The sequence below is a fragment of the Ixodes scapularis genome, unplaced genomic scaffold, assembly GCF_016920785.2.
Source record: "Ixodes scapularis isolate PalLabHiFi unplaced genomic scaffold, ASM1692078v2 PGA_scaffold12__126_contigs__length_90152505, whole genome shotgun sequence".
NCBI lineage: Eukaryota > Metazoa > Arthropoda > Arachnida > Ixodida > Ixodidae > Ixodes > Ixodes scapularis.
In genome coordinates, this window is record NW_024609838.1 from 46,820,369 (window position 1) to 46,846,190 (window position 25,822).

The 25,822-nt window shown below is 43.8% G+C and overlaps 1 pseudogene; it reads left to right on the top strand.

Moving 5' to 3' along the window:
- Nucleotides 1-19,601, top strand: part of LOC115325274 — a 36,220-nt pseudogene extending 16,619 nt beyond the window's left edge.
- The last annotated feature ends 6,221 nt before the right edge of the window (nucleotides 19,602-25,822 follow it).

Consider the following 25,822-nt stretch of genomic DNA (forward strand, 5'->3'; position numbering starts at 1 on the left):
TGCTTTTCACTCCAATTTGGACAGATGTGCTCGCTCCAGGCTCATGAGGCGCTGAAACGTCATCGAAGGTAGCAGGCGGGCTGGTGGTGGAACAACGGAGACTTCTCCCTGCCTTTCTCATGCTGTCTGTGAACGTGCACACTTCTATACTCTAACTTAGCTTAACCAGCACAGAGCTGAGGAGAATAGGCTTGGCTAGTGCCCTTACAGCATATGCATTTGTACAGCTGAGGTACTTTCTGCATCAAGAACATTGTGTATCTTACCTTCAAAAACAAATCATTTTGGAGGTGCAAAAGAAATTGTAACGCATATTTTTGTTTGTATTGTCCTATTACGCATCGCAGGCACGTAGCCAGGGAGGAAGCCCGTAGGGCCCGCCCCCCCCCCCCCCCGAAATCTTCTATTTTGCATGGGTCCTCCTCCCCCCCTCCCCCTCATACAGCATTTTGTCATGAGTGCCCCCCCCCTGAATGAAAATCCCGGCTACGTGCCTGACGCATCGACTCCTTTAACTTAATGCGGAGTCGACTCACCCTGGTGAAAAATTTAATGCCAGTCAGGTAATTGTTTTGCATTTAGTTAATATATCAGAATTCAGTTAGGTATCCCAAGTCATTAGTCGTTGAGATGCAGTCTCTCTGTAAGTCAATCATGTTTACCATTCATAAAACTTCTTGTCAAATAATGGCACTGTCGAGGACATGTACTCGGCTAGAACAATCGCTGTGCACAAGCTGGTCGTGTGGTTGCAGGCAGCAAACATCCCGGTTGGAACGTCCTACCTCGCAATGTAGCTGAAGACTAGGTCAGGGCCCCACTCACAAATGTCTATACTTCGCATCTCTTTAAGCTGGACCACATTTGGCACTACAAGCCATTGCAGCAAAAACAGTGTGACTCACGATTATAAGCTCGACGTACCATTGCATCCAACTAGAAGATCACTTGGCTTGCAGCTTCTGTCGTGGTTAGCTTTATACTGAGATCGTTTGGAATAATGCTCTCGGTTTTTAGTGTTCCCGGCACGGTTAACAATTTGGTAATATAGTCACTGGGGTGAAGCTCTCGGCTACTTCCCTCCGGCCGCGTATACTTATGACGTTCGTCAGGTCCGGCGAACTGCTTCCGATTGTCGCGCTCCCAGCGGGTGTTGGCACTTGTTATTTTATTTTAAATAAATATGATTCATTTATTTAATGAAGTGAAATAAAAGTGAAGTTGTTTTGAAGGTGTGAATGGCTTTGAAGCTTGTTATCGTAACTTTCTCTTTCACTTTCAACGTGTCTGGGCACTGGGCGCGCTTTTTCTCTCTCCGAACCCACGCCTCGCGCCTCGAGATGCGCTGGCCGCTGGCGCCGGGAAGTCGGTGGACCGTTACAACGCGCGAGGGACGCGAGCCGGCGAGCTGTTTCGCTTCTGGAGTGCGTCGCGGCGCGAGATTCGTGCCTCGTTCGTGCGCGCGCTGCTCTCTTTCTTTTTCGTTGGAACTCGCTGTTTTTGTAATGTGGTCAAGCATGGATTTTCGTCATCCCCACACCACCTGATGTGCCAAGTGGGGAAACAATGACTGCCGAAAGCCGGGACATTAATGGTTTCGAGTTCCAATGGACGTGCGGTACGCTCTTTTGGTCTTCTCTTGCTTAAGTTCCTGATTTGATGTTTGCAACAAACCCTAACTGTCGCAGTGGTAGTGAGTATTAATTGTTTGATTTTGGCAATAGCTACGATGGTTTCCAATCACAAAACCAAATCCTATCATTGTTCAGGATTGCTCTTCACTCGCCGCGAGAAATATGTCATTGTCAAATTACTGGAGACTTTTGTGTCATATCGAGATCGAGCACATATGCTCACTTTAAAAGGTGGGAAACTTTTTGCTGTGAGCTGATTATTTGGTATTTTTGTCAGCGATTCGCGCGTCTGTTCGCGTGGAGTGAAAATGAGCCTAAATATTTTTCGATTAACTAAGGATGAGCGATGGAGCGATCCGCTCTGGTTTCCCGTTTCGTTTAGCAGTGATGCACCCCTAAATTTAAGTGATAATATTAAAAACGAATGGGCAGGTTCTCGATGAAGACTCAATACCAAAGAGCTGAGTTGTTTTTCTTGACCTCATTGCTTATTTTCCTCTAGTTGCAAGACACCGTCGTCGGTCTTCACTTACATGCTTACTTATATAATCAAATTCGAAATGATTGTCAATTTTGCGTGGAGGCATTTAAGTCAAGGAGAAGAAACATAAAGGAGACACGAGTTTTTACTGTCGCAGTGTTGAACTCCAAGTACCGTTTTTTGAAAGGAGGCGCAGAAAATGCTTGTTGTTTTCAAATGACCATATCAGGCACGTAATGTCCAATCAAGCAATTCAACTTTTTTTTTCAAGGCACCAACCCTGGGACTGGATGGCGTAAGGATTGTGAGTATTCGCCAAGAAGCTCGAAAAGGATCACGAACCTAGACATTTTATGTAAGTTTAGCGAAGTGTTTTTGCAAGGACGCATATCATCGATACCCCGCACGTAACCTTAACGTTTTATCCTGTTTTGTTGTTCATATCTTTGATTCTTGTGTGCAAAATCGTGAGAAATTTCGTCTGTATTTTCTACTGTCTGTTGAATAAAAATGAACGCAAAAGAACAAGCATTGCATATTGTTTTGTGTATGTGTCACTTTCGTTGCTTTGCTAGGTTTATGTTGCTTTGCTGCTGGTCTCGCATTTCAGTGCTGGCTTGTGTGCGCTTGCGCGCACATTAACCAGCATTGAAATGCGAAAACCAGCCGCAAAGCAGCAGAAGCCTAGCAAAGCAACGCGCAAACCGGGCAAAAGAAAAAGCTAAAATATAAATATTTTAAATCTAGGTAACGCAAGCTACCGCCCATCCATCCAAACACAATGGCGCTGCCGTGCAATTGCGGCTTTGGTTTCGCTGAGCCGCCATGTTGATTTTAGCACAGCCACCAGATACCAGGGTATTCAAATGGCGCTGCGACCTCCCTGGGATTTCCGATTTGCGTTCCATGGGTGGTATAGGAAGTTGTACTGCTCTGATATAGTGCTGCACTGAAAAATCTGAATTCATGACTGTATCACCTTATGAATGCGTACTACCTATTAAACGCTCCATTCTGCAGACAAATGAAATGCAGTCTGCTTCCAACTGCAGCTATTTCTAGAACTTCATGGTATGAAGCACGTTATGGCTGCAAGCTCTGACCGATTTTGTTCTCTGGTCTGCGCAGGCCCACTGCAGGGAGTAACTCCGAGAGCCTCACCAGAGTTTTCTGCCCGTGGTCGTTCTAAATTTCTTTGTTGTAGGTATGCATCCTTTCTGTCGTTTCCTTAATTGCACTCGGGCGTTTTCTTTTCATTGTCGCAGATTTGCCTCAAAATTTGTTCAGCACACAAATGGACGCTGTACAACTGTATCTCACATATTTTTTTGAAGGTTTTGTTTTTTTTTGTTTGTATAAGTTTATTTGAGACAGAACTTACAGAATGTCTCGGGGGACATGGCTAAAGGCACTTTGAAGTGCCTGACGAGGCCACGCCGCCCTTTTTGGCAACAGCGGTAGCAAAACAAAACAAGAGTGACATGCTTTCACTGCTATACAATAAAAAACAAACACAAAAGAAGACAAATCACAAACAACCAGGGGTGTGCGAACACAGGTGGGCCAATTATCTATAATATTACATTTTGCTACAACAGGTAAAAAAAAAAAAAAAAAAAAAAAAAAAAAACATTTTTGTGATATTACATGCATTTATCATTCAAGAAGTTTAGGACATATTTTTCGTTGTTTTATTCATCCGTAAATAAAATTTCTTTCACACTTTTCTTATAACTAAGGGGTGACCTGGCGCTATTTAGAAAGTCTAAAATAGTTGGGTGTTTGTTCAAAAAATCTGGTATCTGAAAACTTAGCTTCTGGTCTCCATAATTTGTCCGTGAACGAGATTTCATTATTACATTTTTTCTTAAATTGTACGGCCCAATTTTCACGGGGTACTTTGTATGGAACAGCCATTTGTCAGCATGAAATTGCCGCCAAATCTCGAGGGACAGTTTATATTTGTGTAGATCTCTTAAGTTTAATATTTGGTATGTTCTAAAGTATGGTGTGGCATTCCCAAAAAAATTTATGTTTCCAATTGCTCGTAATGCTCGCTTTTGTATAGATAAGAGACGATCTAAGTTTGTTTGGGACGTACTTGACCACACTAATAGACAATAACTTATGCGGGAGTGTATGAGGGCGAAATAAATTTGACGTTTAGCTTTTTGGGGGAGATAATACCTTAATCTATTCAAAAGACCAACAGCTCGACAAAGATTTCCTATGATCGAATCAATATGGGGTGCCCATGATAAGTTTTCGTGGAATACAACTCCCAAGAAACGAATAGTTGAAGACTGCTGAATGAAAGAGTCCTGGAATTCTAAGTTAAAATTTGACGGTAATGTCATTCCTTTCGGTTTAAATAGTAAGTACTTAGTTTTGTCTACGTTTAAATAAAGTTTATTTGATTTAAGCCACATGTCTAACCCCCTTAACCATTCGTTTGCCCTACCAAAGAGATCGTGTATGTCTACACCGGAGAAGAAAATATTGGTATCATCTGCATATAATACTATATTTGAACTACCATGTATGTTTACAATGTCATTGATATATACCAAAAATAGTATAGGTCCAAGAATAGATCCCTGGGGAACTCCATATCTGATGCGTTGAAAGTCTGACTTCACTCCGTTTATGGTTACATACTGAGTTCTGGACGCGAGATAGTTTTTAAATAATAATAACGCAACACCACGGACTCCATACAACTGAAGTTTCTTTAAGAGTATGTCATGTTGAACGCAATCGAATGCTTTTCTAAGGTCAAGGAATATGCCTAGCGTATATACTTTTTGTTCTATGTTCTCAAGGATTTGTTCTTTTATTCCAAGCAGTGCAACTTCTGGTGACTTATTTTTCTGAAAACCGAATTGCTCCTTTACTAGAATATTATTTGAGGTCAAAAATTTAACAAGTCGTTTATTTATAATATTTTCAGCTAGCTTCGAAAAAACTGAAAGCACAGAAATAGGTCTATAGTTGTTTAAATCATTAACTGGTCCACCTTTGTGTATAACAGCCACACGTGCATGTTTCATTTTGTCCGGGAAGACGCCTGTAGATAGAATGAGGTTACAAACGTGAGCCAGTGGAAAGCTGATTTCTTCACAAACGGCCTTTAAAGGTCTAGGCTTGATGTCATCAATACCGGAAGCGCAGTCATCTTTTAGTGCCCTAATTAGGTCTATAATTTCACACTGATCAGTCGGATATAAGAAAAGAGAATCTAGGCAATTTGTCCTTATGAACTGTTCACATGGTAAATCTACGCGGTCATTTGAAGGAGCACCAGCAGTAACAAAGTGGGCGTTAAACCGGTTTGCTATCTGCTCTTCCGATAGCGCCTCATCGTAAAATGGCACTTTTCTAGGCGAGACGTTTTTAGAAGTTAACTCATTTACTGTTTGCCACATCAAGCGGGGATTCCCCATAACTTCCGAAAACTTTTGCATGTAGTATTCACATTTTGCTTTTTTAATATCAGTGTTTAGTTTATTCCGTACTTTTTTAAACATACGAAGGTCAGTTTCACTCCTTGTTTTTAAAAATATCTGATACAGCTTGTTCCGGTTTTTAATCCTCTGATATAATTCGCTAGATATCCATGGCTTGCGAGTTTTCTTATGTTTTTTTCGCACCTTTAAGGGAAAAAACGTGTTATACGCGGAAATAAAATGGGATAGAATGATAAAAATAGGATAAAATAGGATAGGATAAAATGGGAAGGTAACTTTTCTTTGCAAAGTTGCCTATTTTTTTCAGAAAAGTTAGTCTTTTTTTGTTGTTATTTACAAATTTATTTGAGTTTGCATGGGCAACACTTAAACGTTATGCCAGGAACAAGGACAGGTACACTGCTCTAACTTGTTCTCAACTGATTGCAAGAAATTTTGTTACTGTCGTGAAACCTCTTTCCAGCAATTGCTTTGCAGCATGTAAACAAATTATACATAGGGCATCCTCTGTTTTCTAGACTGCTTGCTCATTCTGCAGGTCGTGCTACTGGAGAGCAGGCGATTTCAATTGTTGGTTTTGCCATTGCTTTTTTTTTAGCCGTCGTCTTAATAGTTCTTGTAAATTTAAAAATTTCCTAAAAAGCAAGTCGGGAGGAATATCTAGTTTGACTAGTTAGCTGAAAATAATGATTTAGTACCTTTTAGTCAATAAAATAGATACTGTGTGTCGCTGTCAGTGTCAAGTCCAGATCCACGCTTTTTAGGCATTTTGCGCAGAGTTGTACCCATTTTTAATAGTTAGCCTCTTGGTGCGCCAACTAAACTTTTTTTATCCAGACACCTGCCCTTTCCCTTTATTTGGCAAGCTCTCGAAATAAAATGATATACTGTTATTCCTCAGTGGCTTAAAAACCTAAAGAAAGAGGTTTCTCTATGTTTAAACGCAAACTTTTACTCAGGCCAAATTGAAATAAGCCAGTAGCAGACGAGCCGTAACCTCAACAGTGCTCCGCACCGACAGCGTTGAGTCAAAATGGCGGTCGTCCCCTCTTTACTGCCTTCTCTCTCCCTCTTTCCGCGCTCTCCTCCCTTTCCTCTTCTCCGGCACCTTCGTCACCACACCCACTGGCTAAACTCTCCCACTATACGGCTCTGCATTGCAGTAGTAGTTTTTTTTTTGTAGTCTTTAGAGTTAAATGTGAATATTTGACAGAAATCTGTCGGGTTGGGGTGTAAGAGGGTTAAATGAATGCAGTGATCACTCGCCCTAATTCGGTACCAATCATTTCAAGGCATGTGCGGCCTTGTCGTGGGGTGTGACTATGACTGTGGCTGCGAAAGAGCAGTTTTTAATAGGTACAAGTACAAAGTATAAAAACAAAAGGATCTATGTGCTGATCACGATAGAATGTGCTAGCTATTCTAATGTAGCTCTGCAAAGCACTTGATTGTGATTTGGTTTTATTTCCAGCTACTTGGGTGCCTCAAGATCTGGAGATACTAGTGGCCACAAGCTTGGACTCAATCTTCTTCTGTGGACCGGAAAGGAGAATGGGGGAGGTAATCCTAGCAACAAGAGCATCAGAGTATCTCCCTGCCAGTGACTTTTGATTAGCATCACGACAAGGGAGTCCTCTTGCCACCAGGTGTTAGGTATGCTACTCGAAATAAGCATTCTTACCTATTTTTTAGGTGAAACAGCAAAAGCACTACTAAGCCCAAAATGCCAAAAACATATTTAAATCTTGTGTTGGACGGAGTTCCAATTACAAAAAGAAGTCTGCAGACATGATTCACATGTGAACTTAAAGCCCGGGGATGTAGGTTCGAGGGAGTCACAGAAATAATTTCCCGCAGATGGCTTCGCTAGTGGTATACCCAAACAAATTCCTAAATTAATCGTTGTGTTAGGTTGGTGTCATCAATTTTATGTACCTACCCACCCAGCAGTTGGGGGATGGGAAATATAAAAAAAATGGAACTTGCACATTGTCAGCTCTGAAAAGATAATATATTGAACCGAGCATAGCACTTTCAACTTAAGAAAGCAATTCAGTGCAGGCCTAGTTTTAAGGCTCACATGTGTGTTATTGCACTTCATAATGAAGTAAAACAGCTGAAGTTGTGGCCCACTACAAGCTTTCTATTAGTGTTAAATAGCTTTATGGTGTTTTAAACAGCTCGCACCAAATATTTTCTTGAAATACATAGGTTTATGGAAATTATTATTTGGATGTTTGCAGACAGGTCATGGTGAGACCAATCTTTAATGCCAAGTGTTTCACTTATTCTGAGTTGGTTGAGTCTGTATATATTGTAGGTCGCAAATTAAATTTTTATGGCATGCAATAAGCACAGTCATCCGTAATGACACGCTCTACCTACGGGAACTTAATACGTTTACTACGACAAGATGATTTCGCAAAACTAAGTATTTAGTTTATTCAACTGCTGCACGAACCTTATCCCTAGAAACTTTTTACATTCTTTATGAGGCCGAGATAAGATTCTGGAACTAGTTTTTCTAGAACTACTCTAGACATTTCCAGTTCATCATTTTTCTCGCAGAGCATTCGAGAGAGCAAACCCTGCAATATACGGATGGAACTCACAGAATGATGCGACTGGCAGTTTGAAACATTCACCACTGCAACAGTAATAATGACATGTCACTTGCGTATGTATACTCATTGTCGAAGATCAAACTGCCTTTTCCGGCTATACTCATTTTTAGTAGACTCATTCACCAAACTCCCACCCGAGACTGCAGCGCTGGATTCTGCGAAGTAATTTGCATAAATATAGATGCAACAGGTTTCTTTGAGTGTGCGTCTAACACGTATTCTTTATATTGAATCTGCTAACTGTATTCATGACCATATCCATAATTATATGTACATTCCAGCTTATTTTTATTTTGACATTTGAGTTGTCTTCAGTACTTTTCTCAACATCTGTGCTTGTTGAGCCGTACTCAAGTCTATACATCATGTCTGGCTATTACATAAATATATAAAACTGTTGATACCGAGTGAGAACTCAAGGTACCGAATCTGTCGTGCGAGTTAAATAAGAACCAATAAAAAACTCTACAAAGGAAATTTTGTTGAAGGAGGCTGTATGGGCATTAGAACAGCACATTCCGTGCTAAAAAAAAACACAAATTCTTGTTAGGTATGCAAGGATGACAGTGCTGTGCCGTTTCTGATGTGACACAAAAGAAAAGCAGTGCCATACAGTGTTCCTTATGGAAGTACAAACTGTCGAATTCGAAGCCTAGAAGTTTTATTCAAGAATGTTCCTCAATACAAATGTATTTAGAGATCTGAGCAACTGACTCATACATGACTATGTGGCAAACATTCATTTTCCTGTGCATTATAGTTTACAAGCTCTAGTCTACATTGATTTATTGCATTCGTGCTGAAACTGGGAGGGGTTCACTGGGTATGAATAAAGAGATAAACATTTCTTGAAATCAAGATTTGAGAACGGACAAAAGAAAGGATCTGATAACGTTATCTTCGATTCTCTTTTCTTTTTCTTATCTCTAATGTTCACTTTATTTCACCTGCCGCATTTAGTTTTTAGCGCAGATCTTAGCGCCCGTTTCCGCGTTTCGCGGTGTCACTGTCGACGTAACCGCCCAAGTAAACTTGGCAGGAAGTTGAATTAATGTTGCGGGCATGTGACGTTAATATTTCCGCTAAGTCTAGCTGAGAAACTGAATATTCTTATGCATGACGGGACACAGTCATGCGACGTCATTTTCCCCGCTACTTTTAGCGGGAAAACTGCACTTGTGTTGAGGTCATGTGACATCAATTTCCGCGCTAAATTTAGTGGGAAACTTAACCCGCTAAATTTAGTGGGGAAATTTTCCCGCTAAATTCAGGGAAATTTCCCGCTAAATGGGAGGGAGCAGAAGAGGAGGAGGAGAGGGGGAGGAGGGACAAACTCTCCCATCCTCCTCTTCAAGATCTGTGCTCTAATTTCACATTACAGAGAATTGTAAACGTCTCATATTTCATCTCATGTTTATTCAACTTTTATATTGCAGGTTAACTTGCAGCACAAATCTGGGTTGTGCTGATACTCTACGCACAAGTTAGGAACTCCCGAGTGGCAAGAGTGGGAGTTTGGTCTGACAGCTCAAGGGACAGTATTGTTCAGTATTGAATTTTTAATTATCTTCTTTTGAGCAAAGTTAAGCTTTGCTGCATGCAGTTCTTCTAAAAATAAGTAGCTGTAACCAAATTTACAAGGTCACGACATTTCGCCGCTGCTCTTAGTGCTCCTGGTGAGCCTCGGATAAGAGCTTGCTTGTGTGCAAACATAATGCTTGTTTGAAACCACTCACTGATGTAGAGACTCGCTGACATCCAGCATTCAATGAAACGCTAGATGTCCACAAGTCTTTCTGGAACAATTCAAGCGGGGAAGGAACCATACAATTGTATCGTATTGAGGGACATTCTACAGGGTGTTTTTTTGTGTGTTTTACAGATTTAAAAAAAAAAAAGCCATAAAAGCTACATTTACGCGGTCTGTGTACGTGAGTTATATGGCCAGGGTGGCATGATATAAAAGGCTAATTTGTAATGATCAGTCGGCTTATTACAGAGATGTGCAAGACTTCTTTCAGAAAACTAGATGAACGTTAATTCTAGCGTAGTTTTATACCGAGAATCTGAATATCCCCTTCGTTTTCCACAAAGATATAACTAAACGTGAGAAAACACACAAAAAAAGAATCCTAGCAGTAGTGACATCGTAAGAAGATCTTTCTGCCGCCAAGCGTGTGTCGCTTAAGTGCCGCGCGTCCAATCACAAGTTTTCTAAATATATTTTCCCGCACTGGCACGAGTCGTGAGATATTTTTCTGCACTTTTAAGAAATAGCATGTGCGTGCATAACTTTGATAGGCGCTGAAGATGCGTGAGCAAAGATTTCGAAAGCTGCTTTTGTGAGGTGGCTCTCCAGGGAAGTGCCTTCACAGCGCTTTAAAAATGACTCTATGCATTCTAAATTCACCAAATTACCAAATAATTTTGATATTTGAGATTCTGGAGGTGAAATAAAGATTTAAAAGTGTTTTCTTAGATACAAAACCGCTTCAGCCTCACTTTAAGTATAGTATATTCCTGAAATTTATAATCAGTGAAAATAGACCCATGGCTCCAATAAGAAACTTGCTTAGCATCAACAAAACACACTAAATCAGCTTTCATTGTGAAGATATAAGACAAGAGCGGCATTTTATGGCGTTCTAAAAAAATGGTTGATTTGGACGCGTTTCCAGACTTCGGTTTCTTACCAGAGCGCATCTTCGCGCCTGCGGTCCTGCTGCCCGGTTGCCGCAGTGCGAAGCCGCCTCCTCGCCTCCCTCGTAGGATGGAGGGAAGCAAGGCGCACGTGTGTTGCGCGTCTAAGCCCCTGGGGAACAGGACCGTGGGCGCAGATATGAGCTCCGATAAGAAACTGAAACCTAGAAGCTCGTCCAAATAATGCGTTTTTACAGAACGCGTAAAACGCTACCCTTGCATTATATCCTTCTAAAAAGAGTTCATTTTGTGGTTTTCAATGACTCAGCATGTTTCTAATTGAAACCATGTTTTCATTTTCACTAATTAAAAAATTTAATTAACAAATTGTATTTAATTATCTGACTGATCCTTACGACTAGGTCCCTATACTACGTACGCCTGGCCGTATAACTCGCCTGCACAAACCGCATTAATTTAGCTTACACGACCTTTCTAAACAAATATCTAAAGCTTAAAAAAATCGCACTGTACAACAATGAAAAGGCAATACCAACATGTTGGAGCCACATGGCTCCACCCGGCTGGTATCGCCTCTTCGCTGGTGTAGGATGTGCCATATTACGTTATGCACGTATTCTTCCGTCCGCCTTCGTGGTTCCGACATAATCCACTACGCTGGTATAGGATGTCCCTTAATACGACACGCTTGCATGGTTCCGCCTGCCTGTATTGTTCCGATTAATCCACTATACTGGAGCCGCCTTTTCTTGGGTATAGGATGTCCCATAATGCGGTTACGCTTGTATGAGTTTTTTCCATCCTCTTTCCATCTTCGAGATTTTCCAACAGGGCACCTAAAGCTGGCATTGCGGCTGATGTATCAATTCATGGCAAACGGTGAGACGTCTGTCGCGAAGATGCTGTTCAAGAGGCCAGCGAATCTGCTCTCGATTTTCGTAGCAGCTATAGAAAGCGGTGACACGTGGCATATTGCCACGCTCGTCAGCGAGCGACCGCGCGAGTGGCCGAGTGGTTACCGTGCTTGACTGTCGCGCAGAAAGTATGGGTTCGATTCCAGTCAGTGGAATGCTCTTTTATTTGTTCTTTGATTGCGTTCTCGTGAGTTCGAGAACATTCTCGTCAGATCGAGTTCTGAATGTTCCAGTCACCGAACAATCTAATCCGATTGTTCCAGAACCCAACGTGCGTACATAAGGGACTCCGCGTGCTGATCTGCAGTCAGTTTTCGCCCAGCGTTCGACTCTGCTACTACGCCGACTTCGACGCCCGCGACGCTCCGTTATTATCGTTTGTACCCTTTTATTTTTAGCACAAGTTCGCCACATTAAATGTTCATTTCTTTCTGTTTATTTATTGTTCATTGGTCACCACCCGTGACAATATAATGCTGAGTAACTGAAAGCTGGGTTTGAAGGCAATCTGTATAGACGTGTGGCGAAGAATAAGACGTGTATCATCACGAAGTGGTGCTGCAATGAATTGACCGAATGCTGGGAAAAATGGTCTTGTTCACGCATTGGACTCCTGGTAGTGTTCAGCTGTCACCTGATTTGAATACGATCGCGATAACAGGAACACAAAGCGGCTTAACATGACACCTGTAGTTCGGCCACCGAAAGCTGTCTTTGTAGGCAGTCTACGTAATGGCGTGGCGAAGAGTTAGATATGTGTCGACAAGATGCGGTGCTATTGTGAATTGACCGAACGCTGGGAAGGTGATCTTTTTCAAGCTCTTGATCTAGTTTTGTTCAGAGGCCTGCCAATCCGATCCCAGTCGTGGTAGCAGGGATAGAAAGCGGCGACAGGTGTCACATAGTGCTGAATTACCGAAAGTTGCCTTCGACGCCAGTCTGTAAAATGGCGTGGCGATGGGCTAGATATGTGTTGACAAGATGCGGCACTGCTGTTAAGTGGCCGAAAGCTGATAAAGACAGTCGTGTTCAAGCCTTAAAACCTGTTTTCTATCGGCGGCCATCAAATGCGATCTTGATCAAAGAAATAAAGATAGAAAGCGTCGAAGCGTGGCACGTAGTGCTCACCCAAGCAGAGCAGAATTCGGCCAAGCATTGGTATATGGCTGTCGTGATAATTTCGCCAGTGGCCCAAGAGTGGCCATTCATCGGCTCATGCTTGACCGATGGCTGATGGCCTGTGGCCATTGATCGATGGCCACAGAAAGGCCACTCATCGGCCAATGGCCAGCCACTGTATGGGCAGTGGCCGAAGGACCATTGCCAGCAATTGGATAATGATTGTCCAAATTTCTGCTGTTTGGGGAGTCACAAAAAATTTGGCTTTGACGGCAGTTTGTATAATGGCATTCCAAAACGTTGGCGCGTGTCGACAAGATGCGGCGCTGCTGTCAAGTGTTAGAATGCCTGCGAGGATGTTCTTGTTCAAGCCTTCGACCCTGGATTAATAAGAGGCCAGCGAATTGAAACGGGGTCCTGGTAGCAGGGTTAAAAAGAAAGATGAAAGCCGTTTACATCCTCTTGTAACGGCGAATCAGAGCGCAGCTCTTGAGGAGGAGAAGAAGGTACGGAGAGGAGGGCTATGTCCCTCGTCTTTTCTTGCTAGCGTCCCATTTAGGGGAAAGTTTCCGCTAAATTTAGAGGGGAAATTTTTTCCACTAAATATAGCGGGGAAATTTATCCGCTAAATTAAGCGGGGAAATTTGTTTTAAAAAGGTAGCGTGGATACTTTTTATGCTAGATACAGCGGAGCAATTTGCCCACTAGATTTAGCAGGAAATTTTGTTTTGCTAGATTTATCGGGATATTTTTTTCGGCTAGATTTAGCGGTAAACTTTTTCCGCGAAATTTAGCAGGGAAATTGTCCGCTAGATTCAGTGGGGAACGTTTTCCGCTAGATTCAGCGGAGAACTTTTCTGCTAAATTTAGCGGGCAAACTTTTCCGCTCAATTTAGCGGGGAAATTTACCCATATTGCACAGCGCGGTTACGCCGAAACCGACGCCGACGCCGCTCGAGCCGGAAACGGGCGCCTAAGAGCTGCGCTCTAAAAGCGGCCATACGTATCACGAACTGCGTTGTTTGCAGATTTTTCGCGGCACAGCTCATTCGCTTTCAGATCTAGTTACCTTTTAGCAAGACGAAGAAAGTTTTTGACGCTGAAAAGACTATCCGTATATCAAAGCAATGTGCTACAATATATTTAAAAATGTACAAGAAATATACCTGCTGTTTGTATAGTTCTGGTATGACACCACCTTAATTTATTGCCGTTATTGATGCCGCTACTTTGGTTTGGCGTTCTGCATAACTGGAGGTACCGACACCTCCATGGCTCCACGTCTGACTCCACTGGCAGCCAGTTTGCTTGACGATCCCTACTGAAAAAAAACCATTTGGGCCTATGTGAAAATAAACGGGTCCATACCGGTAACAGTTTAACCATACCGGTCACCAGTTTGTCAAAGGGTCGCCCGTATGGCTCAAAGGGGTCCCCCGTATGAGCCATAACGGTCACGTATTTGGACAAACAGGTCCTTTGGCAAACGGGTCGCTCGTCTGGGAAAATGGGTGACTCGTTTGGGCAAAGTTGTCGCACGTTTGCTCAAACCGGTGACCATGTTGCAAACTGTACCGGTTTAATCAATCGGCTCTTCGAAGCCCTTTTGATATTGAACGTACAGATCGGCGGCGTGGGCACGCCTAGCGTTTCAGCCGTGGCAGCCAATGTTTCCGGAAGGCTGGGAGCGCCGGTTCATCGATTTCAGATCGTCCGCGTAGTGCAAGTAATTATATATATATTTCAATTTCGCTGATGTTCGCTTATACTGCAACTAAAACTAACACCTTTTTGTTTTTTGTTTTACGTAAACGCGCGACGTTGGTGAGCCGATTTACTTATTCAATTTACTTATTCAGCTCGAATCTCTCTCGCAGAAGACGCGACCGCGTGAAAGAATGGACGTCTAGACTCCGCTTCACTTTAATTCAAGCCGCAGCGAAGGTAGCACGCGTACACGCGGCTGCAAGAACATCGAGCATTGCGAGAGCACGCTCGCCGTTGCCGCAGTCAAACTACAAGCTCGCGTTGAGTACTTTCTTCGCTCGGGCGCAAGCACAGCTTCTGGCCGTCCCGCCAGCAATTCCGAACTTCAAGCGTGCTAAAATACGCGCGCGCGCGTGCGTTTGTTTTTCAAGGCTACAAAAACACATCTCATTGGAACTCCTGGGGAGAGGGAGAGGGGCTGCCCCTGTGGTCTTCGCCCTGTCCCTCCTCTTTGTCAACATTTAGGTGACCCGCAGCCGCGCGCGAGCTACACGCTGATCAGCATCGAGATCCGGAAAGGTGCGCCTTGCAGCCGCTTTTTTCTTTGTCTGCTTGTTGTCAGTTCCAGCTCGAACTTCGCTCGTCCACCTGCTTCGATCTGTCGCCTGACCCTGCGCTCTTATTAGGATGTCTCTCGACAACGTATTGGATGTGCACCAAAACTCTCAGTGTTCGAAAAGTCCTACGCAAATATCGGCAACAAGCGATTCTTCAAAGAAGTCAGGAATTCTTGCGGTTTAGTTGGGTTCGGCAAATGACAGCTGTGGGCCACATCGTTTTGAAACTTCCAAGGAGCCGTTCCCTCTCGTTTGTGTTTGTGTGGTTGTCCTGCTTTGACCGTGTCGACAAATACCACGGATTACATCTTTGAAGTCCGCAATTTTTTATGGTAAGTGCAGTGCAACCTACTTCTTGGCAACGATTGACCGGTCTTCTACTCGTACTCTTTCAGATTATCTATATAATTATGCAGCTACTATTCTCGCGGCAGCCGGGCGAATAATTTCCCGAAAGTCTACCTTCATAGTCTAGAATTACCCCGGTTCTTGTTTGCTTTGCTATATTCTCAGTTGTATAAAAGCTTAGAGCGCCTCTCACATTTCACAGATCGCTTGCGCGTTTGTACTTGTCTACAGAAGACGTAATAAACTTTGAGGAGAATTGAAAACAAGCTTTTGTCTCTGTTTTCCTGTCTATTTGCAAGCACCTACGTGAGCACATTTGTTCTACGTCTTTCCGCCATGTTATAAATAGGTTTATGAGTTTCAGAACTTCTTAAATAAGTTTCAAATAACCAATCTACCAGACAATTCCCATCTAGGGCTAGCGCATAATCTCCCGATTCGTATGGCACGCTCAAACGTATGGTCACGTGCAAGGTCGAACGGGCCTCCGTATCAAACACGCACCCGTATCAAACGGCACCTGTTTCAAATGGGTACCGTTTTGAGCGGTTACCGTTTCAAAAGGCTACCCGTATCCCATAATCAGGTTTGATCCAAACGGGTCGACAAGTTTGCACCCGTTTGACATAAACGGGTGGACCATTTTACCACCCGTTTGAATTTCAAATGTTTTTTTTTCAGTAGGGATATGATTGGCTGCGGTTAGTATAATTTTGCGTCCGATGTCGTAGGTGAAGACGGAGCCAATGTAGACACAAAAAAAAGCTTATACAACAGGACCATCGTTATCACCAAATCATATAAGCAGAAAGCCGACCGTAATCCTTCAACAAAACGCTTATACCACAGGACCGCCGTTATAACCATATCATACAAGCAGAAAGGCAACGGTTATCTTGCATCACAACGTACATCATTTACCACCGGTATTGTTACATCAACCATATAATGTTGAAACGGGAAATAAACTGACATTGAGTAGACACAAATCCCTCGGTCAACTCTTCAGGAAGACGTCTTAGGGTCTTGGGGCGATTTTCTCGAATACTGAGCACCTCACCTATTCGACAACCGCACCAGCCGTACCGCATACCAAAACCAACGCGCACGGCAACAAACTATCGTGCGTCCAAGCAGAATATGCCGTATCACCGGTCGAAAGGGTCATACGGGCCGTATAGCTCGTACGGTGGGCCGAGACGAGTACTCGGCCAACTCAGCGCTTTTTAGGGGCGAAGCTCCTGAGGGCCTACCCTTGTCCATCCGTCCGGCGTCCGTGCTCACATCGATTGCCATCCCATCTGTCTTCTAATGAAAAGAAAAGAAATGTTTGTGCAGTCGCAGGATTCGACCCTGTGCGGGTAGCCCCGAATGGATTTCTACTCCATCGCCTTAACCACTCGGCCACCACTGCGGCACGATTAGGGGGGCTCTGAGAAGTGGTAGTAACTCAAGAGCTGGGGTTACTATTATTAGGGGTGAAGATCCTTAGGGGCTAGCCTTGTCCATCCGTCCGTCGTTCATGCTCATATCGATTGCCATCCCATCTGTCTGTCATGAATGAAAGGTTGCATGTAGACGCTCAACGTCTATACAGGAGAAGGCGCTGCGGTCAAATGTGTATATATAGCATTAAACTTTGCATGCATTGGCTCAACGTTTAAAGACGAGAGGGTACTGCGGTCAAATGCTCAAATGCCTATATAACCACGTTCCATACCACACATTCTCTTTCTGACATGGATTAAAATGAACGAAAATGAAAACGGAAAATCAGCACCATTAGCACTACCTATGAACAATAAAATCAGTATCGGTCATTTTTCGAAATCAGTATCGGTCATGCGGTCATTTTTGTGGCTACGTTGGCTCCGTCTTCGTCTTTGACTCCACCGCACCTTTGCGGACCGTTGCAGCGGTCAGCAAAAGCGCAATCGAGTATAAAATTCAAAGTTGGAAAAGAGGGGACCGGTTCTTTTTTTCTAACATCGGAGCTGTTAAGGGCTAGTTTTTCCAGTATCGTCACCGACAGGAAACAAATTTCGACACAAAACACTGGAGAGCTACCCCCATCTATGAGCGACGGCGGCTACGTTTCTAGCTTTTCCACATTGGGTTACTGACTTGCGGCCGGCCATCACTTCATTCACGCCATAGTAGAGCTTTGCTGTTCTTCCTTCTTCACCAGAGAGGAAAGGCTGGACATTTTTCTACAAGAGCGCCTCTCGTCGTCGCAACCAGCCGCAAACCCCGCCACCAAGGCCCGCCATCCCGCAACCGGAGCCGACGTCGGCGAAAAGCGAAACGTAAAGCTTCCGCCCAGTTGATTCCGCTTCCACTGCCGCGGCTTTCCCAGCTTCCCGCCACCGCGGAGAAGCCGGAGACGCAACTGCACCGGGAGTGTCGGCTCGTTCCACGTTTTATGGGACGGAAGCTCGGCGGTCCGGCTCTGCTCCGACTCTGGCTCTCAACTCGACGGCGCCTCTCATAGTTCAACCAGGCGTGGTTAGCCTCAGCGCAGCGCGGCCGGCTCGCCTCGCCCAATTGCCCGAACACCAACGACTCCTAAGTTCGGCCGTTAGGCCCAGATTCGAAGGCGACTGTCTTTCTGTGAAGCTTTAAACAAATTTCGTCCCCTTTTCGTTCTACTTTTAAATTATGTTAGGTGCCCCTCAATGTAAACATGTGTGCCAAGTGTTCGTGAAAATGTTGAACTAGAATAATTGTGTTTAATAAAAGTTTTCATTTAGCAAAATTGCAATTTGAGCCGATGAACGAGGAGCCGTGTCTAAAAACGATGTACGATGTTTACTTCTACCTAAGCCGCATACAAAAAAAATGAGTTATGGCTGGATGCGAGGCTGTTCCCAATCCAATAATACGCACTTAAAGCGAGATAGCTTTACCCTGGAAGAAGAAGAAGCGTTGATGAGACAGCACGGCAGTACAGCGAGCTCCAATAATTTTACCCAAACTCTACATTCAGTATATTCGCCACGAGCAAAGGCCATACGAAAAGAAATTAGCACAAGGACACCAGGCACGACAAGTGAGTAAAGGCACCACCAAGCCCGGTGTCAAAGAACACCGGGCCTATACTCATTTCCCATGGCCGAACGGAGACAAGCCTAACAACCGGCGTAAGAACAAGGAATCGACTACCGCCCTGCGGCATGTTGGCTACTCCCGCCCGACACCTCCAACAAGCATGGACGCAGAAGAAATCGCAACAGAACACGACTGGAAAGTCGTAGGTGCGCCAAACCAACGACTCTAAGAACATATAACTGTGATAATCAAACTGACAGACGGCACAAACCTCAGTAAATTACCACCTGACGCTATAGGACGAAGCTTGTACAAGCGGCGGCACTCACCAAGGCTGACAAAAGGGATGCCTACGTAAAAGTGAGAGCCATTCCGAACCTCATTGCGATCGACACGTACCGCACGACCGCAGCAGAGAAATTTCTCCACCTACACCAAATGTTAGTCCCCAACACACAACACCCCATTCTCGCCTATAAAACCAGGGGCAATAATACAGTCACAGGTGTTATACACGGCATCCAAATGTCTGTCCCAGACGAAGAAATTCAACACGAACTTGAGATCTAAGGAACCAAGGTCCTAGAAGTTTGGAGAATATGCTCATCCCACTCCATACTTATTGTCATGGAGGGAACCCGCCTACCTAGGTTCGCTTTCTACAGCACAGTAGTCATGAGGCTCCAACCCTACACCCCAAGGCGCCTCTTCTGCAACAACTGCGCCATCATAGGTCACCGAGCAGATGTCTGCCCAAACCAACTACACTACCAGAGATGCTTACAATGTGGAACTAAACTTCCACCTGACCCCAACGGGATAGCAGAGCACTACTGTCAAATCCAATGCCAAAACTGCCGCGGAAAACACCCGGCAGACTACCCACAATGTCCAGTACGCCAAGAAGCAGACAGAAACCGCAGAGAAGGAATGCGCATCCGAAGCTGGCGCCAAGCTAATATATCTCCACGAGTAGACTAACAAACCCAAGAAGTAGACAGGACACCCGGTGCAAACCACAGCACAGCCACGACAGGAGCACCTCAAGCACTCAATGGCGCAGGCTTCCAACTCGCAACAGCTTCGCAATGCTAGGAGACACCCAAAGATCAAGAAGCAGGAGCAAAAACCCCCAAGAACAAAAGAACGACCACCGAGACAAACAAGCGTAGTCCAGAACGAAAGGCCACGGCAACACATCAGGGAAACCCCACCGGCAATACGGAAGACGACGGCATCACCTCCCTTGGACAGACGGAGCTGGAGGGTGGGTAAATTATCTCCTTCCCCAGCAGCAACCGAATCAACATCCAGCTTTCGTCAACCCCCGCAGAGGACCCTAAGAAAGAGTATACGGTCGTGCTATCTGACGCAAAAGAAACGCCGTCACAAATCAACATCGTTAGAGCAATGAAGGCAGGCATCAACCTGGACAAGCACGTGACTGAAACAAACACAACACAAAATGAAACCACAATGGAAATATTTAGAAAGCTAGACTCCCTTCGAAGGGAACTACAACAGAGAAACGAACTCTCAAAAGGAAATCCAAAAAAGGGACAGAATCGTACAGAATATGCAAGAAGAACTCCAGAAAAGAGATACCCTTTTTGCTGAACAATTTGTCAACCTCGAAGTCGGACAAAGGCAGCTTGAAAGCTCGCTCATTATATTAGAATCCGTACGTAATTCTTTGAGAAGAAAACCCCAAACACCGAGCCTTGACGTCAAAATTAGCCCACACGAAGTAGTTATCACAGAGGATACCAACCAGGGCACTGAGGCAACTAAAAACCATGAATAAGATCAAACAACCGAACCAAAACTCCCCAAATGGCGAAATAATAATTTGGCAATGGAATAGCATCGGCTTGCGTAAAAAGGTCAATTTATTGAAACAATACATACAGCAATCAAAGGAACAGCCAGTCATTATGCTGGTACAAGAAAGTAATGGAGTCTTCAACATACTGGGCTACGACCTTCACTCCCAACCCAGTATCACAAGGAACCTCCCAAAAAAGAACCGTGATAACCCCGCTCCTCCCAAGGAACGAAATAACGTACAGTCATAAATCTATTACGGCGATACAAATAGACACTAATCACCTCAATTCTGAAGCACAAGAGCACATAGCAATTAAAGTTCAAATCATAGTAACAGATCTTAAACGCATATTGGACACCGAAGAAAGAGTTCAAACATTCTAAAGAACTAGATCGATTTATACAACAAAACAATAAATATCCAATACTAATTGCAGGTGACTTCAACAGCGCACATCTAGGATGGAATTACAGCTATTCTTCATTTAACGGTAGAAAACTCGAAAACATCATGACTAACAGACAATTAACTCCCATGAATGATACCCCGATACCCACCAGGACAGGATATAGCGTGCAAAGGGAAACCAACCCGGACCTAACCTGGTAAAAAGGCAAGCCAACGTGCCATTGGGAAAACCAGCTAGAAAACTTAGGTAGTTATCACAATATTATCAACATTACTGTAAAAACACGCAGGAAAAGTAAAAAAAAAAAACAACGGGAACAAAAAACAAAATCACCAAGTGGGACTAAATAAGAAATGAACTTAAAGAAACCGTAGAAAATAATCCTGACCTTACTGGCCGCAGGGACTAGGTAAAATACAGAGCAGCTACAAAAATAACACTAAATGGATAGCAAACAGTGAACAAGCGTCGTACGTAGACTCACATCTTCTTAGCTTATGGGAGAAGCGCAATAAGATTGTTAAAATTTGGAAAAAAGAAGAAATCCAGAACAGATCTCAAGAAAGCCATCCAAAGAATCACAGAGGAAGCATACAATTACGCGAATAAGTTAGCACAAGAAAATTGACTCCAAACTTGCGATCAACTAAACGGCCTCCTGCACACCCCGAGAGTATGGCAAACCCTTTGAACATTATTAGGGCAACCTAAAACAAAACACACTACAAATAAACTATGCCGCCATTACCAAACAGGACGTAAAGAAATAGCAGAGAATATACTGTACAAATTCTACCCTAACAAGGACGGAATAACTTTCCCTGGCACAGAAACAGAATACAATGTTGAGGACGCGGAAGGAATCAACAGCCAATTCTGTGAAGGGGAGTTAAGAAGCGCACTTAGTGAATTCAAACGAAATACTGCCCCGGGAGAGGACGGCATAACGTACGGAATGCTACCAAATCTCCCAGACGAATATATAACGATTTTACTTAAAGAAATTAACAGAGTATGCGACGAAGGTAACTTACCAACCCAGTGGAAGGAGGCAATCATTATACCAATCCCCAAACCAGGGAAACAACCAAACTCCATCGACAACTATCGACCGATTTCCTTAACATCCTGTGTGGGAAAGGTAATGGAAAAATGGTTTTAACGAAGCTAGAATGGCTCATGGAAAGTCAAGAATCACTACCGGAGACAATGATAGGATTCAGAAAACACGTAAGCACGCAAGACATGATAATCAGGATCAAACAACAAATGCTCGATCACTCGAGTATGGTACAACTTAGAATAGTCGCGGGATTCGACATGAGCAAGGCGTTCGACCAAATATCACACGCGGCTATATTAAAGAACCTAAAAGAAATAAACCCCGGACACAAGATAGATTTACAACTACGTGAAGAACTTCCTCTCTGACCGAACAGTTAAAATAAGACTGGACGACTACACCTCGGACAGCCACCCGATAAAGACAGGGACACCCTAGGGATCCATTCAATCACCATCCCTCTTCAACATAGCAATGAAAAACCTGTCGAAACAGCTTAACGTCATAGATTACCTCGAACATAGCATGTACGCAGAAGACATCACCCTCTGGGCGACTAAAGAATCCGCAGGATAACAAGAAGAAGCAATGCAAAAGGGTATTGACACAGTGCAGAGGTACGCGGCCTCCATCGGACTTACACGCTCTGCAGAGAAATATGAATATGCAGTAATAATTCGATCCCCCGAAAATAGAACCTCAGTATATAGAAAAATGATAAGCTTAACAATAAAAAAAAGAACCATTGCCAAGAAACAAACACATAAAAGTGCTAGAATACTATATACAAGAAGACGGTAAACTTAACATCACCTTAAATAAACTCATAGCAGAAATATAACAAATTCTTGTCATGATCCGCAGGATCACAATACGAAAGACAAGTATGAAAGAGCATGAATTAAGGAAAGTCATAGAAGCACTAATATATTGTACAGTCATGTACCACTTACCATATATCAGCCTCACCGAAACACAACAGAAAAAAACTCGAAACAACTCTGCGCAAAACCTCTAAGCTCATTGGGCCTACCCCGCTTTACAGCCACCTACAAAATAAAAGACGCGGGGCTCTTCAATTCGTTAGACGCCTAAGTAGATATCCACAAACTAGGACACAAACAAAGACAAGAAACATCGCTTCAAGGCAGAAAAATACTAACAAAACTAAACTATGAAACGACAAACCTTCCTCCTATCCCGCTGGAAACTCTCCCATGGGAACAACAACCTAGAACCCATGTAGACCCAATCACCAAAAACATGCATAAAAAACGAAATGCAGACAGAAGAATCGACAGAGTCCAGCGCCTAATGAAGAACGACGAGGAAGGTACTAGCACCAAAACATACTATACAGATGCAAGCTACAGCGCAGGACACGGCCTCATAGCTGTATGAAACATCGAGGGAACCTTAACGCGATGATACCAAGACATCCCATCCCCAAGGCTCGCCGAACTACTAGTCATATCTACTGCCATCACCGAATTCACCAAAAACAACGATAAAATTATCATAAGAGCAGACAGCCAGGACGGATGCAGGGATTTTCTGAAGAATAGGCTCCCCACATCAATACAGAATCGGCCACAACCTCACATGCACAAGTACCCACTACTCCAAATTAGAATTCAGTGGGTCCCAGGAGATCAGGCGTGAAGATGCAACATACAAGCACATCAACTTACCCTCGAACCGAATTCGGGTAGCCCTCTCGCCTTGCCCTGTGATCAGGAATACGACCCCAAACAAGAAGGATAAATACTTCACAAAGCCAGGCAACAAATTCTAAAGGAAAGGCGCAAGGCCTCCACTCTCCTCCTATTGCCCTCACTAACTCACACAAGAAAAGAATCAACCCTCATTCGCAGAGCTCAGACAAATTCCATCCTCACTCAAAGCTACATCCACTACATACACAAAATGCCAGGCTACCCCTCCTGCCCTCACTGCGGAGGACATCCACCCAACCAGCGTGCACTCTGGGAATGCATTGCATCCCACCAAAGCCGACAGCAATCTCTCTCTCACCTACCCACTGAACGTATACCAAGCAGCTGGGAGGAATGGACTTCTCCCCCTTCAGAACTTCAGAGCCTGTGGTGGCCCCCCCTTGTCCACCACATTCGCAATGTGCTGCATGGGACGGAGACTGCCCCGACCGCATAGGCCCGGACTAGGGCTGGGATATGAAAAGCTCCATTTCCACAATAAAGTTTACTCTCTCTTTCTCTAGAGCGACTTTCTGAACTGCATATAAGCAATATAACGAGCAATGAGCCAAGCTACGGCGACAAGCTGCGAGTGCCCGCGACGAGTGACCGAGCTTTCTCAGTGTCACTGGTTGCGTCGCCTGGTTTTTGAATTACTAGAAAACGCTGATCGCCTTGGTCGCTTGTTTCCTTCGCTTTGTTAAGGTGTGTCTGAGCGAGAGCGGGTCCTCGTAAGTGTCGCTTGCCTCGTCGCTCTCCAAATCCCTTACATGAAGTACACCACCCTACACTTTTCTGCAACGGTGCAGCAGGTGCACCTAAATCGAACGAAGCTTTTATACACCGCGAGTGTTTTCTTAACCAATTCATAATAGCGACATTTTCACCCTGTTGATTACATTTATGCAAAACGGGGCTAATGGTTTATCATATAAACGAAACATTTCTGTGTTTGATGTAAACACAGCACTGACCTAAAAATATTTCTATCCTAGAGTTTATGCTATAGGAATAAATCGTTTTGTTATGTCTGTTAAATTCTACTTTTAGGCCCTAACCCGCCAGATAAAACAATTGGCCTAAAACAGTGTATCGGATCTCCTTTTGTTACCTGAGGCGGGTCGATGACACACAATCCAGCAGTCGACGGTGTCTCATTAATGTGTTGCTGTTGCTTCTTACTGAATGGTGCTACCGAGGGTGAGCATGCTTGAGAAAGGCCTGTATGGCCGCCGTAAGTACACATATTTTACCTCTGCTCCAATTCAGTATAGTTAAAAATGCAAAGTTCGCATGCGCGCGTCACTGAATGCTTCTATAGTTGGCGTGTTATTATTCCGCAGTGCTCGAACTCGGTCAGCGCTACTTTTTCTAGACCATGCGAATGAACTACAACAGTAAACCACATACTTTTGCAACAGTGCTGGGCTGAAGCACTCTGGAAGCTACTCTAGCTTTGACAATTCTGCACAAAATAGTTGACGTTGAGTATAGCTAGTTTTGAGACTCCGTTTTACCAAAAGCTCTGCCAAAACAAGTCTGCCATCTTATGGGCAATGCGAAAGAACCTTGCGTGCCTAACCAGGACATGGACGCTTTTTTGCGTATGTCAATTATTTCTTAAATCAGTATGTTCAGCTTCCTTGAAATGTTAACATCATGGGACACAGGCAAGTGCTGTAAACCCATTATTGTTCGCGATCCCTTAATTTTCGCACATTGAAAATTACACAAAGTAAAAGAGCGCGGGGAAACTTTGGTCCTCACGAGTTTCAATGCAGCCTTGATATTCGCGAAATTTAGTGGCCGCGATTATGTGCTTTCTTACCGATTTGAGAATAAATAGGGGCCGCGAAGATCAGTGGTTTTGCTGTATATACGAGAAAGAAGGAGGTCAGTTTTGTTCGTATGCAGGAGTAAAACCATAAACAACAATCATGGTTTCGTCACTATGAGAGCCTATTTGTGTCCATTAAATGACGTGAATTTTTTATTAGTTCATGAAACACTTTCGCCTGTACGTCGTGGCACGTCTTCATCGCAAATAAGTGTTTTTCCTCCGAAGCAAACAGCATGAACGCCTGCGGCAGCACAAGAGGGTGATTTGCAATCGTACCTCGGATTTAAAAAGGATTCGCACAATCGGGGGGAATCGCGATTCAGTGGTATACCTCAACCTTGGATAAT